Below are 17,102 nucleotides of genomic sequence, written 5' to 3'. Positions count from 1 at the left end.
AATCAATGAACCACATTTATAATTTAAGAAGTTAGGGCCGGGCGTGGTGGCTCATGCCTGTAATCCCAGCACTTTGGGAGGCCGAGGGTGGTGGATCACCTGAGGTCAGGAGTTTGAGACCAGCCTGGTCAACATTCCAAAACCCCATCTCTACTAAAAATACAAAAAATTAGCCAGATGTGGGGCAAATGCCTGTAAATCCCAGCTACTCAGGAGGTTGAAGCACGAGAATCACTGAACCTGGGAGGTGGAGGTTACAGTGAGCTGAGATCGTGCTACTACACTCTAGCCTGGGCAACAGAGCAAGACTCTCTCTTTCAAAACAGAAAAAACAAACAAACAAAAAACAGAGAATGTACTCTAAGACCATAGAAAAAATAATAAAGATAAAAGCAAAAGCAGAATTTAATGAACTAGAAAAGAGACACAGAGTAACACAGGGCAATAATGCCTACGTGTCTGCTTCTTGTAAGACCAATGAACCTGATGAACTTTTACCAAGACAAGGAAAAATGGGAGAAGGTACAAGTAAACAACAAACACTAGGAATGAAAAAGCAGACATAATTACAGATGTTGCAAAGGTACAAAAAACTATAATATGAACAACTTTATGCTAGTCAGACAAAATGGACAAATTCTTAGAAAAAAAATTTAACAGCTTACAGTAGCCCAAGCAGGTGCAGGGAAATAAAAATAGGTTTAGATGTGTCTGTGTGTGCATAGAACACCTCAAAAGACACAGACAAGACCCTGGATGCAGCTGTTCCCTGAAGACAGGCGTAGGCAGCTGGGAGAGCAGGGCAGCAGGGACACTCAGACCTTGCATCACTCTGAAATTTGCACTTCCTGAATTGTGAAGCATGCACATGTGTCACTTATGCAACAGTGAATCCAAACGTGCCTGTATACAAGGAAAGGCCTCACCTGGCTGCGCCGTGGAGGCTGGCCTGGCGTGTGGAGCAGGCAGAACATTAGCAAGCTACTGAGCAGGTGCAGGTATGAACATCAGCTGACGCTGGCTCTTTGCTTTCTTTTTAATCTTGACAAATTTGGTAGGTGAAAAGGCATCATTTTTGTTTTCGTTTGCATCACTTTGATTACCAGCAGGCAGAACTCTTTTCCTATCTTCATTGGCCATCTGTATCTCTTCTTTTATGAATTTCCTGTTCATAGTCTTTGTTCATTAGTGGTGACTAGTGGTAAGTTAGCAATAAGAACTGTTTGCATTCAAGTCTAGACTGAGAAGGAAATTAAAAAATCTGCCCATGTATTCTCACAATAAATGACTACTGACTAGCCTGAGACAATTGTACCCACTGCCCAGTCAGAGGCATTAAGCCCAGGATGATTCACTTCAGACTTGTCCCTGACCTTCCTCATACCCTTTCCAGAAGGGCCCCTTGAACTGCTATGGTACTCCCAAATCACTATCCCATTACCCAAATGATGGAGAGCCAATCAAAAGCTTAGACCAGAACACTTTCCCAAATTATCTCCCAATACCTTCACAATGATCACTTTATATACAATCTCACTGAATGCTCAGCAACACACGTGAGCAATGTTTAACTGAGGGCAACACTGAGGCTCAAAGAGGGCAAGTGACTTGATTGCCGAGGTCACCTGCTAGGTTCAAGAGCTGAGAATTAATCCCAAGGCTACCTGGCTCAAAAAGCCTAAGCTCATCTACTATACTTGAGGCAAAATCATGAAAGTGTGTTTTTACCTTGCCCAGACCCTGCACACTGCATCAAGGTCCTGAGTTTCAAGCAACAGAAATCAACTCTGGTTAAATTCAATCACAAAGGAGTTCTTGGGCAGCAGATCTGGAAATGGAGAGAGAACTAGAGAACTAGGCTCAGAAAAGTTGCAGGAATAGAGGCTGCACCACTGCAAATACAGCCAAGGTTACACTGTAGGGACCTGCTGGTTGGGACACCCACCCTGGGCACTGCTGCACATCATCACTGGACATTAGCCACGACTGTTGGTTTTGTGGCTTAGGTGCCACCACCATGACTAATCCTTTACTGTCCCTCAAGAGTCAAAATCCATGAAGGCAGAATGGGTTTGGCCAAGCCTAGGCTTCATCGCCATCCCCTAGTTTCCAGAGAGCAAGGGGAGGGAATATATCCATTCCCCTGTGGCAGGCACTGCCAGCTGTCCCCCAACATCCATGTTCTCCATCTGCCTTACTAATGAGACCCTGTGCTCAACTAAGGAGAGTTATTTCCCGCTTCCCAGCAGACCATGGGATTACGTCATGGCTAAGGAGACAGTGGCTGAGCGCACTCCTGTTCATCATTCTCTTTCAAGCTTGCTCTTGTTCCACTGACTATGGGCGGAGCACACCTCCCACCCACTGACTCTGGGCTTGCTCACGTGTTGATGGGATGGGGGAAGAAGAGGCTTTAAGAGGCTTCTGTGACTCTGCTCACTCCTCTTGGACTCCTGACCTCCGCCTACGAAGAGACTTCCCCTGGCAGTTGCTTCTCCCTCCTGGGTCCTGGAACGACAGGCTTGAGAACAGATCTGAATCCCATCTTGCAGCTGACCCAGACCCATGTGTGAGAAATAAATAATTGCTGTTATACCTACTGAGCTGCTGGTGCTGTGTGTTCTCTGGGACAAGATGATGGGTGTGAAGATGGAAATGGAAATATCGAATGGGCCTAGAAGTTAAGATGTCAAGTGCCATTTTGCCTTTCCCCTATGATCTCTTTCTTCCTACCTGGAGGAGTGGATGCAATGACTAGAGCAGCAACCGCCATCTCACAACCAAGAGGCAATCTCAAGAAATGGAAGACACCCACTGAGGGGCCCAGGGTCCTGGATCCTTACAAAGCCACTGCAGTGGTCATGGACAGCATGAGAAGGAAGTACACCACAGGCCCCCAACCCCATCTTCAGGTTTTCTCAGGTAGAAACTAGGGTCCACCTGCCTTCTACTAAGATATACACAATGGGGAGACTTTTAACACAAAAAAAGGTACGAAGATGGTCAGAAGCCAAAAAAGCAACAAAATGTTCATGATATGCCATAGAGAGGTTTACTCACTACACTGCTTTTCCACCGAGTTATCACAATCACTATAACTCAACCCATTGAAAAAATGACAAAATAGATTCTGAGATTCTCTTCCTATTTCTGTTACCTAAAAAAGCAGCCTTTGAATTGTTTATAAGTGAATTCGAGACAAAAATAAACCCAGATAATTCAGAATGTACTGAGTACAACACATATGCCTTCTATGTGATAAGCTCCCAGCATTATTTATTCAAAGAAAACTTGCCTTGTTGCAAAAATATAAAAAAACTTAAAAAAAAAGAACCCAAGTAATTACACAACACACCACCTCCTACAACACCAGATTCCTTTTCTTTCCTTTGTAACCTCACCAGAAGCAAAACAAAGCATTGTTCAAATTGCTGAGACCCAGAAAGTTCAATTAGAGCATTAAAAATGCTCTCCCAAAGTATAGATACCTAGCAGGGAAACGAGCAGGCTAAGCCTCCTGAGTGAACCTGGACATTGGCCCCAAGTAACAGGCACATTTAGACACCAACGACTAGATTCCACGTGATTGAATCCAGAAACCCTGCCCCCTCCCATTCCCTTGGAGATCCAGGGGGACACCATCAATTGCTCACTCCTTCTCCTTATACTTACAGTTAGTGGTGCTATACTATACAGGGGAAGGCGTGAGGGAGTCACACATGCTTTGGTGCTCAAGAAGCTCATAAGCCATTAGGGAAAGAGCAACATGCCAGAAAGCGGTTGTCACTTCTGGCTACAGAGGTTGCAAAAGACATCTGCAAGGGTCAGCGAGGGCCCAAAGGAGTAGTAACCAAGGCCCTGAAGCCTGGGAGCTGAGGTGGGTAGTGTCAACCTCTTCCCAATAATCAGTTCCTAAGGTTCCATCCGAGCAAGCAGGAAACCACAGAGGCCATTCTCATGGGTACTTTAAGCAGTGCATCTGTTGGCAAAACACAAATGCTGCCACACAAATACTAAGCCACAGATTGCAAAGGCACCCAATAGCCCTCAAAATTCATTTCTCTTGTTTCGCAAAGCTGCACTGGGAAACTGTGCTGTTAAAATTATATGCTCATAAAGGAGGTATGTTTTAAAAGAGGGGCAAATATGTGGGTGCTATTTAGACTCTCACTGATTTGTTCCATGTTTTCAGATAACTGCACCCTACCACCCCCCGCCAAAGTAACTCAATCTCCATATATTTGCCTTTATGTATTCTAACTCATGACTACGGCTTTGATTAACCCATAAACAATATTGTTCCTGTTAGCTATGGAGAAGCTAAGGAGCCAACAGCAGAGCAGGCTGCATGTTCTTCTGTCCCTCTTATAAGACAAAACCTCAGGGCAATGTCCCACTACAGAATTTATTTGTTAATTCACTCAATAAATTAAAATATGCATGATTCTAGGCACTGAGGATATATCAAGGAAGAGGAAAAAAAAAAAAAAAAAACCTCTGTCCTCAAGGGACTCAGATTCTATAGGAATGGGGAAAGGGAGGGAAGGGAGTGGGAGAGCACAAACAAACCAAGCAGTAACACAGCTTGTGACAGATGGTGACAGGTCCTATGCTTGTTAGGGGGAACTGGTGGGACAGAGGCAGGCTGCCTGATTTACAGACAGGGGTGTGCTCAGGGAGGGTCACACTGAGAAGGTGACACTTGAGCAGACATGCGTGATACCTGGGACAGAGGGCAGAGGAGAGGTCAAGGCCTTGAGGCAGGGGTATACTTGGAGGGTCCAGGGAGGAGCCAGAAGGCCAGTGAGGCCGCAGTGCATGAGTGGTGGGAGAGTGGCAAGAGAGGTGATCCTGTTGGGCTGTGATTCTGAGTGAGCAGGGACCCACTGGAGGGTTCTGAACAGAAGAGCACCCTGGTGTGGCGCACAATATTGCAGAACTAAACCAAGAACCAGGGGGCAAGGGCAAAGGCAGGGAAGCCGGACACCTGGACCAGGGTGGGAGCAGTGGAGGCAGGGGAACTCATCAGATTTTGCATCCATCTTGCAAGTGGAGTCACAGTATTTGTGGACAAACGAGATAACCAACGCCAGGTTTCTGGCCTGAGGAGCAAGGAGTTGGAGTTGCTGTTTACTGGAAAGGAGAAGACCAGGGAAAGAGAAGATCTGGGGAGGATAAGGAGTTCCCGTGACCCAGTCAGCCTGGAGACATAAATTTAGGAGCCATGAGGCTGGACGGAATCACTTCGGGAGTGAGGGTGGAGAAGAAAAGCCTGAGCCTGAGGCCTTCCAACATCACATGCAGAACAGAAAAGACTGAGGAGGGCAGACATTCACACACTCATCCAGGACCTCATGAGGACCCACAGATGCCAGGCACTGTTCTAGGAGCCTGGGCTACATCTGTGAATCAAGGAGACAATCCTGTCCTGTGGAGCTTCTGCTCCGGCAGGGGTGATAGTTAAGATAAGCACCGTCAGTCACGTATTCAGCTAGAAAGAGACAAAAGCTGTGGTTTGCACTGAGAAGGTACACATCAGTGCAGAGACTCAAGGGAGGGAAAGGATTGCCTCGTATGGGTATTGGGGTTAACTGATGACGACAGCTCCAGGACAAGAAGTGACAAGCAGCTCCCAGATTTAACAACATGAAGGTCATCACTGGAGACCTCATGGAGCAGCTTGGCAGAGCTATGGCAGCAAAGGAACATTGTAGAAGGTTGAAGAGGGTGTGGAGACAGGGACTGGAGTCTTGCTGGTAAAGGAAAGCAGAGATGCCAGACAGGAGGGGGGTTAGGAGCAGCTTTTATCAAGGTGGGAGAAGTAGCAACAAGTTTCTAGGGCAGGCGAGGGAGGAATCTCTGATGCAGGAGAGTGCAGTAGAGGACTGGAGAGATGCCTTAGAATAGCAGCGAGGGCCTGGGACAGGCGCTCCATGACAGCACAAGGGAGGCAGAGCAAAGGAGCAGATGCTGGCCTGTAGACATTCTCTTGAGCTTGCTTCTGTGCTCTCTGGGAACTAAGATATCAGTTGCAAGGAGGTGTGACAGCTGATGAGGAGGGTGGGAGGGGCTAGGAGAGACCGGGGAACTGCAGTATGCAGGTGGGCTTGGCGGCAAAAAGTTTACCTGGGGTGGACATAAACTTAAAGGGGGATCAATGAAGGAGTCACATTCAACTTCAAGATGGAGCAGGCATGGGGCAGACATGACTGAATTTCATGAGGCTGGGGCTTTGTCGACTGAATATAACAAAGAAAGAAAGTGCTGAAGTGCTGAGGTAGTGTGCCAGGGAGTCACGACGTCTGTGACTGGCACTGAAGCTATGAAGGAAAGGAATAAGGATACAAAGGAGGTGAAGTGTGAGAAAAGATGGAGCCACTGATGGATTCTAAGTGCCTGTGAGGTCAAAGGAGTATTAGAGTTGGGTATTAGAGGCAGTGAACAGGAAAAGGATCTCTCCTTTTGCAGATCACAAAAAAAATGACCAGAGCTAAACAACTGTTACAGCACTATCCACTGTAAAAGTTGTTTGAGAAAGAATAAAATGTAGTTAGCCTTCAGAACATACGCATCTTTATTTTATTTTATTTTTATTTATTGAGACCGAGTCTCACTCTGTCGCCTAGGCTGGACTGCAGTGGTATAATCTCAACTCACTGCAACCTCCGCCTCTGGGGTTCAAGCTATTCTCCTGCCTCAGCCTCCCGAGTAGCTGGGATTACAGGCACCCACCGCCACACCCGGCTAATTTTTGTACTTTTAGTAGAGACAGTGTTTCACCATGTTGGCCAGGCTGGTCTTGACCCCTGACCTCAGGTGTTCCGCCCGCCTCAGCCTCCCAAAGTGCTGGGATTACAGGTGTGAGCCACCGTACCCGGCTTGGAGCATATGCATCTTTAAAAAGTTGTCTCTGGGGGCCGGGCGCGGTGGCTCAAGCCTGTAATCCCAGCACTTTGGGAGGCCGAGACGGGTGGATCGTGAGGTCAGGAGATCGAGACCATCCTGGCTAACACAGCGAAACCCCGTCTCTACTAAAAAATACAAAAAACGAGCCGGGCGAGTTGGCGGGCGCCTGTAGTCCCAGCTACTCGGGAGGCTGAGACAGGAGAATGGCGTAAACCCGGAAGGCGGAGCTTGCAGTGAGCTGAGATCCGGCCACTGCACTCCAGCCTGGGCGACAGAGCGAGACTCCGTCTCAAAAACTCAAAAACTCAAAAAAAAAAAAAAAAGTTGTCTCTGGCCAGGCGCAGTGGCTCACGCCTGTAATCCCAGCACTTTGGGAGGCCAAGGCGAGTGGATCACCTGAGGTCAGGAGTTCGAGACCAGTCTGACTAGCACAGTGCAACCCTGTCTCTACTAAAAACAAAAAATTAGCCAGGCGTGGTGGTGCATGCCTGTAATCCCGGCTACTTGGGAGGCTGCGGTGAGCCGAGATCACACCACTGCACTCCAGCCTGGGCAACAAGAGCGAAATTCCGTTTCAAAAAAAAAAAAAAAAGTTGTCTTCAAGAGCATAATCAAAGATACTTTCACTTCTTAATGTTTTGTTTCCATGTCTCATCACAGAACATGGTACAAATATTAGAATGGACTCAAGGGATCACTTGATTTTTAACTACAGAAACTTTCTGGTGACTAACGAGCACTGTCTTGTTTACATCTGCTGAAGTATGGGCACCAGACAAGAGTACAGTGCTGTCACTCAAGGCCAGGAATGATACGGGTGTTACCATGAGGACTGCTCAGCAGAAGATAAGCATCTCATATGTCTACAGTGAACTCCTTTAGGCTAAACTATTGTTGCCAATGGTATATGGATTAGGACTGACTGCCACTGCCCATCTGCTTATAGATTAGAGTCTGGTGAATGCAAACAACTGTTTCGGGGGGACTTCTGGCCCTTCCTTGGGCTCTGCTATCCTGGAAATGGACAGGCTTCTACAGGGGTTCAGTGGTAGCCCCGAATAGTTAGGTGTACGTCTTAACCCTCAGACCCTGTGGTTCTGACCTTATTTGGAAGGTGTTTGCTGCTGTAATTAAATGAAGGATCTTGATATGAGATCATCCTGGATTTAGGGTGGGCCTAATACAGTGACGAGCATCCAGAGAAGAATACGGGGACACAGAGAAGGCCATGTGAAGACACAAGCAGAGAATGGGGCAATGCAACTGCAAGCCAAGGAAAGTGTAGGACTGCCAGGCAGCCACCAAAAGCTGGAAGACGCAAGGAAGGATCCCATGCTAGAGGCTCTGGGGGGAGTGGAGCCCCTCAACATCTTCATTTCAGACCCCAGGCTTCCTGCACTGTGTGAGAATACACTTAGGGGTACTTTATTCTGACTACTCCGTAAACTTGAGCTCTAATTCTCTCTCAGCTTCTGAGCTTCAACAAAGTCTGTGCAACTTCTAGAGGAAGCATTTACTAAAAGCCCACCTTCTGCAACAGCTCTAGATGCCGCTTCCCCCCTCTATACAAGGAGTCTGCTCCTGCACGTCCCCATTTCCTCCTCCTCATGCTCCCCTCTCTCCTGGGCCATTCCCAGAAGGATGCAAACATGCTCTCATATTCACCCACCTGAAAAACACCCTCATCCCCCTTTAGCCCACTCCTATTTTTCTGGTCACCATCACAACAAAACTTCTTAAAAAGAGCTGTCTATACCCAACCTCTACTCCCTCACCTTCCATCACTCCAGTCTGGCTTCTGTCCCCATCACCTCTAATTCAGTTCACCATGTGACAGGTAGGGTTTTTGCTAGTTTTAGACATAATGGATCTTGTTATTCCTGGCTTAAAAGCCTTCACCAGAGGATGGCCAACTGCATACCTTTATTTGCCACTTGACCCTTCAAACCTCAAAGAAACAGAAGTACAGACATATGAAAAGGAAGAAATTTCTAATAGAGGCAATAACAGGAGAGGACCTCTGAATGGAGAAGACATGCTCAGCAAATTTCTAGACGCTAAAAGTAGGCAGGAACACATTGACTTAATGGAACAGAGAGGAATGTACTACAAGAGAGCTATAGAGCAGATGAGAGCCTGTATACCTGTCAGGGCCCCAAAGAAGCTCTCAGACCAGACGAGACCAGACCAGAGGAGGGGCAAGCAGTGGTCTCATGTGTGCAACACCTGGGGGCTGCTGACTAACAGATCTCGACCCACAAGCTTTGGGGCAGGGCACCTTCAATAAGCTCCCAGGTGAGGCTGATGCTGTTGGGGCTGGTGAGCAGAGCAAACTTGGAGTGGCAAGGTGCCACTTCTTCCCTCAGGCAAGAAATCAAAGGGTCCTTTCTAAATCAATAGCTAGAACCTTCCCTTCCCCACCTCCCCCACCCACCCAAAGGCTCTTGAAGTGGCTGGCAGCAGCCCAGGTGACGCCTACCTTTTCCCAGCCTCTAAGGGTCCATGGGGGCAAGAGCTGACCCCTGCCTCGCCTCTACAGAACTTCTCCAAACCACCCTTCAGAGAGAGACCCCGCAGGCAACAGGCCACTCCACCACAGCAGAGAAAGGGCAGTGCGGTAGCTACCCAGTTCCTCTCCCCATCCCCGGTGGCTCAAGAGCCAGCCCCATGGAAGAGAGACCAAGTCTGTCCTTAGAGGAAACAAATAATATTCTCAGAGAAATCCTAGAATATAGAATAGTCATAAAATCAGAACAGAAACACCCATAAACAAGAAATAAACAGACAACAAAAGAAAAGTATCAGGCAGGGCGTGCTGGCTCATGTCTGGTGACACCACACCAGGCGTGGTGGCCCAGCACTTTGGGAGGCAGAGGTGGGAGGATTGCTTGAGCCCAGGAGTTCGAGACCAGCCCATGTCTACAAAAAAAATTTAAAAATTAGCCAGGCATAGTAGCACGTGCTTGTAGTCCTAGCTACTCAGGAGGCTGAGGCAGGAAGACCACTTGAGTCCAGGAGTTCAAGGCTGCAGTGAGCTATGTATGATGGCACCACTGCACTCCAGCCTAGGTGACACAGTGAAACTCTGTCTCAAAAAAAAAAAAAAAGTATCTATTAAAATATTTTCACCCTTTAAAAATCAGGTTGTCCTTTTATTACTGAGTTGTAGGAATTCTTCTCCTGAATACAAATCCTTTGTCAGATATATGACTTTCTATTTTTTCTATGACTGGCCTCAACTATTTTCTTGGTGGGCTTGTCTTTTCATTTTCTTTGAGACAGGGTCTCACTCAGTCACCCAGGCTGGGGTGCGGTGGTATGACCTTGGCTGCAGCCTTGACCTCCTTGGGATCAAGCAATCCTCCTGCCTCTGCTTCCTGAGTAGTTGGGACTATGAACTATGGGTGCATGACACCATGGTTGGCTAATATTTTGTATCTTTTGTAGAGATGGGATTTTGCTATGTTGCCCAGCCTGGTCTTGAACTCCTGAGCTCAAGCAATCCACCTGCCTTGTACTCCCAAAGTGCTGGGAATACAAGCGTGAGCCACAGCTTCCAGCCTATTTTCTTTTCTTTTCCTTTTTTTTTTTAAGAGACAGTGTCTCACTATATTGCCTATGTTGGCCTAGAACTCCTGGGCTCAAGTGGTCCTCCTGCCTCAGCCTCCCAAGTACCCAGTAGTGACTACAGGCAAGCCTCACCACGCCCAGCTCTGTCTTTTCATTTTCTTAATGATATCTTCTGAGGACCAAAAGTTTTGAATTTTAATGAAGTCCAATTTATTTTTTCTTTTAATAGTTATTGCTTCATGTATCCTAATAAATCTTTTTTTGGCCTGGCACGGTGGCAGCACTTTGGGAGGCTGAGGCAGGCAGATCACTTGAGGTCAGGAGTTTGAGACCAGCCTGGCCAACACGGCAAAACCCTACCTCTACTAAAAATACAAAAATTAGCCAGGCATGGTGGCGCACACCTGTAATGCCAGCTACTCAGAAGGCTGAGGCATGGGAATCGCTTGAACCCGGGAGGCAGAGGTTGCAGTGAGCTGAGATCGCACCACTGCACTCCAGCCTGGGCAACAGAATGAAAAAAAAAAAACAGGTGTGTGCCACACCTTTTTCTTTGGACTGCAAAGATATTCTCCTATGTTTTTTTGCAGAAGCTTTATATCTTTAGCTTTTAAAACATTTAGGCCTATAATCTCTCATGAATTAATTTTTATGTATGGTGCGAGGTAGTGTTATGGGTTGGACTATGTCCCCCAAAAAAGATATGCTGAAATCCTAACCCTCAGTACCTCACACTGAGACCTTAGTTGGAAACAGGGTTGTTGCAGGTGTAGTTAAGATGAGGTCACACTGCAGTAGGGTGGGCCCCAATCCAGTATTACTGTTGTTCTTACAAGAAGTAGGCCATGTAAAGACAGGGACATACATGGAGAATGCTGTGTGATGAGGCAGACAGATACTGAAGTAATGCAGCTGCAAATCAAAGAATGCCAAAGGGTGCCAACCACTGGAAGCTAGGAAGAGGCAAGGAAGGACTCCCCTACAGGTTTCACAGAGACCATGGCCCTGCTGACAGTTGATTTTGGACTTCTAGACTCTGTAATTATGAGACAGTAAATTTCTGTGGTTTTGAGACAGAGTCTCACTCTGTCACCCAGGCTGGAATGCAGTGGTGCAATCTTGGCTCAGTGCAACCTTTGCCTCCCAGGTTCAAGCAATTCTCCTGCCTCAGCCTCTCGGCTAGCTGGGATTACAGGTGTGCACCACCACACCTAAGTTTTTTGTATTTTTAGTAGAGACAAAGTTTCACCATGTTGGCCAGGCTAGTCTTGAACTCCTGATCTCAGGTGATCTGCCTGACTCGGCCACCCAAAGACTGGGATTACAGGCGTCAGCCACTACGCCCAGCCAAATATCTGTGGTTTTAAGCCACCTAGTTTGTGGCAACTCTAGGAAACTAATATTTAGGGTAAGGTCAAGGTTCATTTGTCTGGTATGGATGTCATTTGCTATCATCCAGCACCATGTGCTAAAAAGACTTTCCTTTCCCGCACTGGACTGTTCTGGTGCCTCTGTTAAAAATCAAATGACTATAAAGTCACATAACATAAGCCCCTTAATTTTGTTCTCTTTCAAGATTACTTTGGATGTTCTAGGTTCTTTGCATTTCCATATACATTTTATTTATTTATTTATTTGAGGCAAAGTCTCACTCTGTCGCCCAGGCTGGTGTGTAGTGGCATGACCTCGGCTCACTGCAACCTCCACCTCAGGGTTCAAGTGATTCTCATGCCTCAGCCTCCCAAGTAGCTGGGATTACAGGTGTGTGCCATCTTGTCTGGCTAATTTTTGTATTTTTTGTAAAGACAGGGTTTCGCCATGTTGGCCAGGCTTGTCTCGAATTCCTGACCTCAAGTGATCTGACTGCCTCAGCCTCCCAAAGTGCTGGTTTACAGGCATAAGCCACCGTGCCCAGTCTCCATATACATTTTAGAATCAGCTTATCAATTTCTACCAAAAAAACTCTGCAGTTATGACTGGGGTTATGAATCTACAGTTCAATGAAGGGAGAACTGACATTGTAAAGACACTTAGTCTTTCAGCTGATGAACATGGTACATCATTCCATTTATTTAGGTCTTTCTTTCAGCAACATTTTCAGTTTCAGTGTGTAAATCTTGTACACTTATTAAATTATTCCTAATGCTACTGCATTTGAAATTTCATTTCTGATTAATTTTTGAATAACGATCTTGTACCCTGAGACCTTGCTGAATTCACTTTTTAGTTCTAGCAGTTTCCTTCTTCTTGATAGTTTCTTTCACATTTTCACATTACCTACAAATAGAAACAGTTTTACTTCCTTTAAATATTAATGCCTCTTATCTTTTTTCTTGCCTCATTATACTGGCTATGACCTCTTGTATAAAGTTGAACAGAAGTGGTTAGAGTGGACATCTTTGCCTTTTTCCTGATTTTTGGGGTAACACGTTCAATATTTCACAGTTAAGTACAATCTATATCTGCAGCTCTTTCATACATGCACTTCCACTATTTCTAATCTGCTGAGTTTTTATCATAAAAGGACACTTAATTTTGTTAGATGCTTTTTCTGTATTTATTGAATAGACTATATGGTTTTTCTCCTTTATTATCTTTTTTTTTTTTTTTGCAGACTGGGTCTCACTGTTGCCCAGGCTGGAATGCACTTGATCTCAGTTCACTGTAACCTCTGCCTCTCGGGTTCAAGGATTCTCTTGCCTCAGCCTCCCAAATAGCTGGGACTAAAGGTGCATGCCACCATGCCCAGCTAATTTTTCTATTTTTAGTAGAGACAGGGTTTCACCATGTTGGCCAGGCTGGTCTCAAACTCCTGGCCTCAAGTGATCTGCCCACCTCGGCTTCCCAAAGTGCTGCGATTACAGGCATGAGCCACTGCACCGGGCCTCCTTTATTATCTTAACAAGGTGAATTACACCAACTGATATTTGAATGTGGAAGCACACTCGTGTTTCTACGAAAAGCCTCTTGGTGGTAATATGCAGGCACACCTTATTTGATTGTGCTTTGCTTTACTGTACTTTGCAGATACTGAGTTTTTTTTTTGATGCAGGGCTGCCACACACCTTCAATTTCTTAAAAACTCACTATCTGCAACCAAGAGGCGTTTTGCAGAAAAAGATTGTACTTAACTGTGAAATACTGAACATGTTACCCCGAAAATCAGGAAAATTTTGAATAACGATCTTGTACCCTGAGACCTTGCTGAATTCACTTTTTAGTTCTAGCAGGTTCTTTCTTTTTGATAGTTTCTTTCACATTTTCTACATTACCTACAAATAGAAACAGTTTTACTTCCTTTAAATATTAATGCCTCTTAATGCCTCTTATCTTTTTTTCTTGCATCATTATACTGGCTATGACCTCTAGTATAATGTTGAATAGCATGTGCTCACTCCATGTCTCTGTCACTTTTTGGTGATTCTCACAATGTTTCAAATTTCTCATTATTATATTTGTTATGGTGATCTGTGATCAATGCTTTCCGATGTTAGTACTATCATCATTTTGAGGCACCACAAAGTGCACCCATAAAAGATGGCAAACTTGGCCAGGCGCAGTGGCTCATGCCTACAATCCCAGCACTTTGGGAGACTGAGTCAGGCAGATCACCTGAGGTCAGGAGTTGAAGACCAGCCTGGCCAACATGGTGAAATCCCGTCTCTACTAAAAATACAAAAAACAAGCTAGTCATGGTGGCACATGCCTGTAGTCCCAGCTACTCGGGAGGTTGAGGCAGGAGAATCGCTTGAATCCAGGAGGCGGACATTGTAGTGAGCTGAGATTGCGTCACTGCACTCCAGCCTGGGTGACAGAGTGAGACTCCGTCTCAAAAAGAAAAAAAAAAAAAAAGGTGGCAAAGTTGGCCAGGTGCAGTGGCTTACAACTGTAATCCCTGTGCTTTGGAAGGCCAAGGTGGATGGATCACTTGAGGTCAGGAATTCGAGACCAGCTTGGCCAACATGGCAAAACCCTGTCTCTACTAAAAAATATAAAAATTGGCCGGGTGTGGTGGTGCATGCTTGTAATACCAGCTACTCGAGAGGCTGAGGCAGGAGAATTGCTTGAACCCGGGAGGTAGAGATTGCAGTGAACTGAGATCGCGCCACTGCACGCCAGCCTGGGTGACAGACTGAGACTCTGTCTCAAAAAAAAAGAAAAAAAAAAAAAAGATGGCAAACTTAAGGGATAAATGTGTATATTTTGACTACTCCACCAATCAGCTGTTCCTCCATCTCTCTCTCTCTCTCTCCTTGGGCCTCCCTATTCCCTTGAACACAATACTGAAATCAGGCCAATTAACGACCCTACAATGGCCTCTTAAGCATTCAAGAGTTGTATGTCTTTCTCTTTAAACCAAAAACCAAATGATCAGGCTTAGTGAGGAGGGCATGTTGAAAGCCGAGAGGCCAAAAGGTAGGCCTCTTGTACCAAAGTTAGCCAAGTTGTGAATCAAAGTATAAGTTCTTGAAGGAAACTAAAAGTGCTACTCCAGTGAACACACAAATGACATGAAAGCGAAACAGCCTTATTACTAATAAACATCAAGGAAGTTTTAATGGTTTGGATAAAAGATCAAACCAAACCCAACATTTCCTTAAGGCAAAGCCTAATCTAGTGCAAGGCCCTAATTCTCTTCAATTCTATGAAGGCTGAGAGAGGTGAGGAAGCTACAAAGTGTATTGTTTAATTTTCAAATATTTGGGGCTTTCTCTGGGTCTTACCATTATTATTATTCCCCCCTCCCCAACTCTGTTGTCCAGGTAGGAGTACAGTGGCACAATCACAGCTCACTGCAGCTTCAAACTCTTACGCTCAAGCTAATCCTTCCACCTCAGCTTCCTGAGTAGCTGGGACTACAGGCGTGCACCGCCACGCCCGGCTATTAATCGTAATATTGGTATTATAATTTTGTAACTTTGTCTATTACAAGATAAAGCAGGCCGGGCGCGGTGGCTCAAGCCTGTAATCCCAGCACTTTGGGAGGCCGAGACGGGTGGATCACGAGGTCAGGAGATCGAGACCACCCTGGCTAACATGGTGAAACCCCGTCTCTACTAAAAACTACAAAAAACTAGCCGGGCGAGGTGGCGGCGCCTGTAGTCCCAGCTACCCGGGAGGCTGAGGCAGGAGAATGGCGTGAACCCGGGAGGCAGAGCTTGCAGTGAGCTGAGATCGCGCCGCTGCGCTCCAGCCTGGGCGACAGAGCGAGACTCCGTCTCAAAAAAAAAAAAAAAAAAAAACAAGATAAAGCAAATAAGTAACTATATTAATATTAGTAAGACCCAACATTTTCAGTGTAAGGAAAATATATATACAGATCCAACAAAAGTTAGCCAGGCGTGGTGGCTCACACCTGTAATCCCAGCACTTTGGGAAGCTGAGATGGGAGGACCACTTGAGGCCAAGAGTTCGAGACCAGCCTGGGCAACAAAACGAGACCCCTATCTTTACAAAAAAATTTTTAAAATTAGCCGGGCCTGGTGATGTGCACCTGTAGTCCTAGCTACTCAGGAGGCTGAGGGAGAAGGATTGTTTGAAGCTCAGGCATTTGAAGCTGCAGTGAATTAGGATTACACCACTGCACCACTCCAGCCTGGGCAATAGAGTGAGACCCTGCCTCAAAATAAATAAATAAATAACGTTAAAAAAGAACCCTGTAATGTTAAATTGCCATAGAAGACATCATTATGCATTCATGACTTAAAAAAAAAAAATTAAGGGCACAATGGCTCACATCTGTAATCCCAGCACTTTCATTTATTTCTTTTAACAGCACTTTGGGAGGCTCAGGTGGGAGGACTGCTTGAGCTCAGTTCGAAACCAGCTTGGGCAACATAGACCTCATCTCTACAAAAAAATAAAAAATATAAAATAAAAACTGAATATATTTTCTAGCTGTGTCCTCTGAAAGTGCCTAGATATAACGCTACCCCAGTAAGAATCAGCACATTTAGCCCCCACATGTTGGATTCTAAATGCCGTTGCCACTAAAAGGAACCAGAGCTCTCCCTGGAACCAGTTCTACAACAGGAAAAGCACATATTGGGATGGAATATCTTGTGCCAGAAAACAAGAAATTGCTCAAAGACTAATTAATGAGCGTATGCCAGGAGAATATAGGCACCAACATGAAGGGACTCTCGTTAACCCAATTTGAATTGTAAAACATTTAATAAATAAATCTCTATGAGTCCACATTGACATGAAAGAGAAAAGGAAACACAACAGCAAATATTTTGCCACCATTTGAGGTGATTATACCAACTCCTTACTCTGAAATGTAATAATTAAAGGCAAAGATTAAGCACCAAAACTGTCTTTTTAGGGGGAAATATAATGCCTCCTTATCTGACGAGGGAAAATTCATTATAGAGAAATGACAGTACTAAATGTAGAAGAGGTGACAATTTAAAAAACTATCATTTTGCAACCCCCAATGTAATAATGGTTTCAGGCAAGGATCAATGAATGCTAAAATCATTATGCAAATGGCTGTTGGGTAATAGGATATTTGTTGGTGCCAAAGCATGACATCACAGATTATATATCAATTACCACAGGAAAACTGTACATCTATAATGGGGAGATTTGGTAGTCACCTCCTTCTTTTTTTTTTTTTTTTT

The 17,102-nt window shown here is 45.4% G+C and overlaps 1 protein-coding gene across 2 annotated transcripts in view; it reads right to left on the bottom strand.

The window, feature by feature from the left end:
* Positions 1–17,102, bottom strand: part of MECP2 (methyl CpG binding protein 2) — a 72,144-nt gene that overhangs the window by 34,468 nt on the left and 20,574 nt on the right. Inside the window, exon 2 of one of the 2 annotated variants that reach the window (XM_011955892.1) lies at positions 2,385–2,552. The exons of the other annotated variant lie outside the window; for it this stretch is intronic. The gene's annotated coding sequence lies outside the window, so the exon portion shown is untranslated. The remainder of the gene's footprint in view (positions 1–2,384; positions 2,553–17,102) is intronic. 2 annotated transcript variants of the gene reach the window in all.

This window comes from Colobus angolensis, unplaced genomic scaffold (assembly GCF_000951035.1).
Source record: "Colobus angolensis palliatus isolate OR3802 unplaced genomic scaffold, Cang.pa_1.0 Scaffold402, whole genome shotgun sequence".
Taxonomy (NCBI): Eukaryota; Metazoa; Chordata; class Mammalia; order Primates; family Cercopithecidae; genus Colobus; species Colobus angolensis.
Note: the sequence above shows the minus strand (reverse complement) of the source record. Positions and strands in the feature narration are given on the sequence as shown.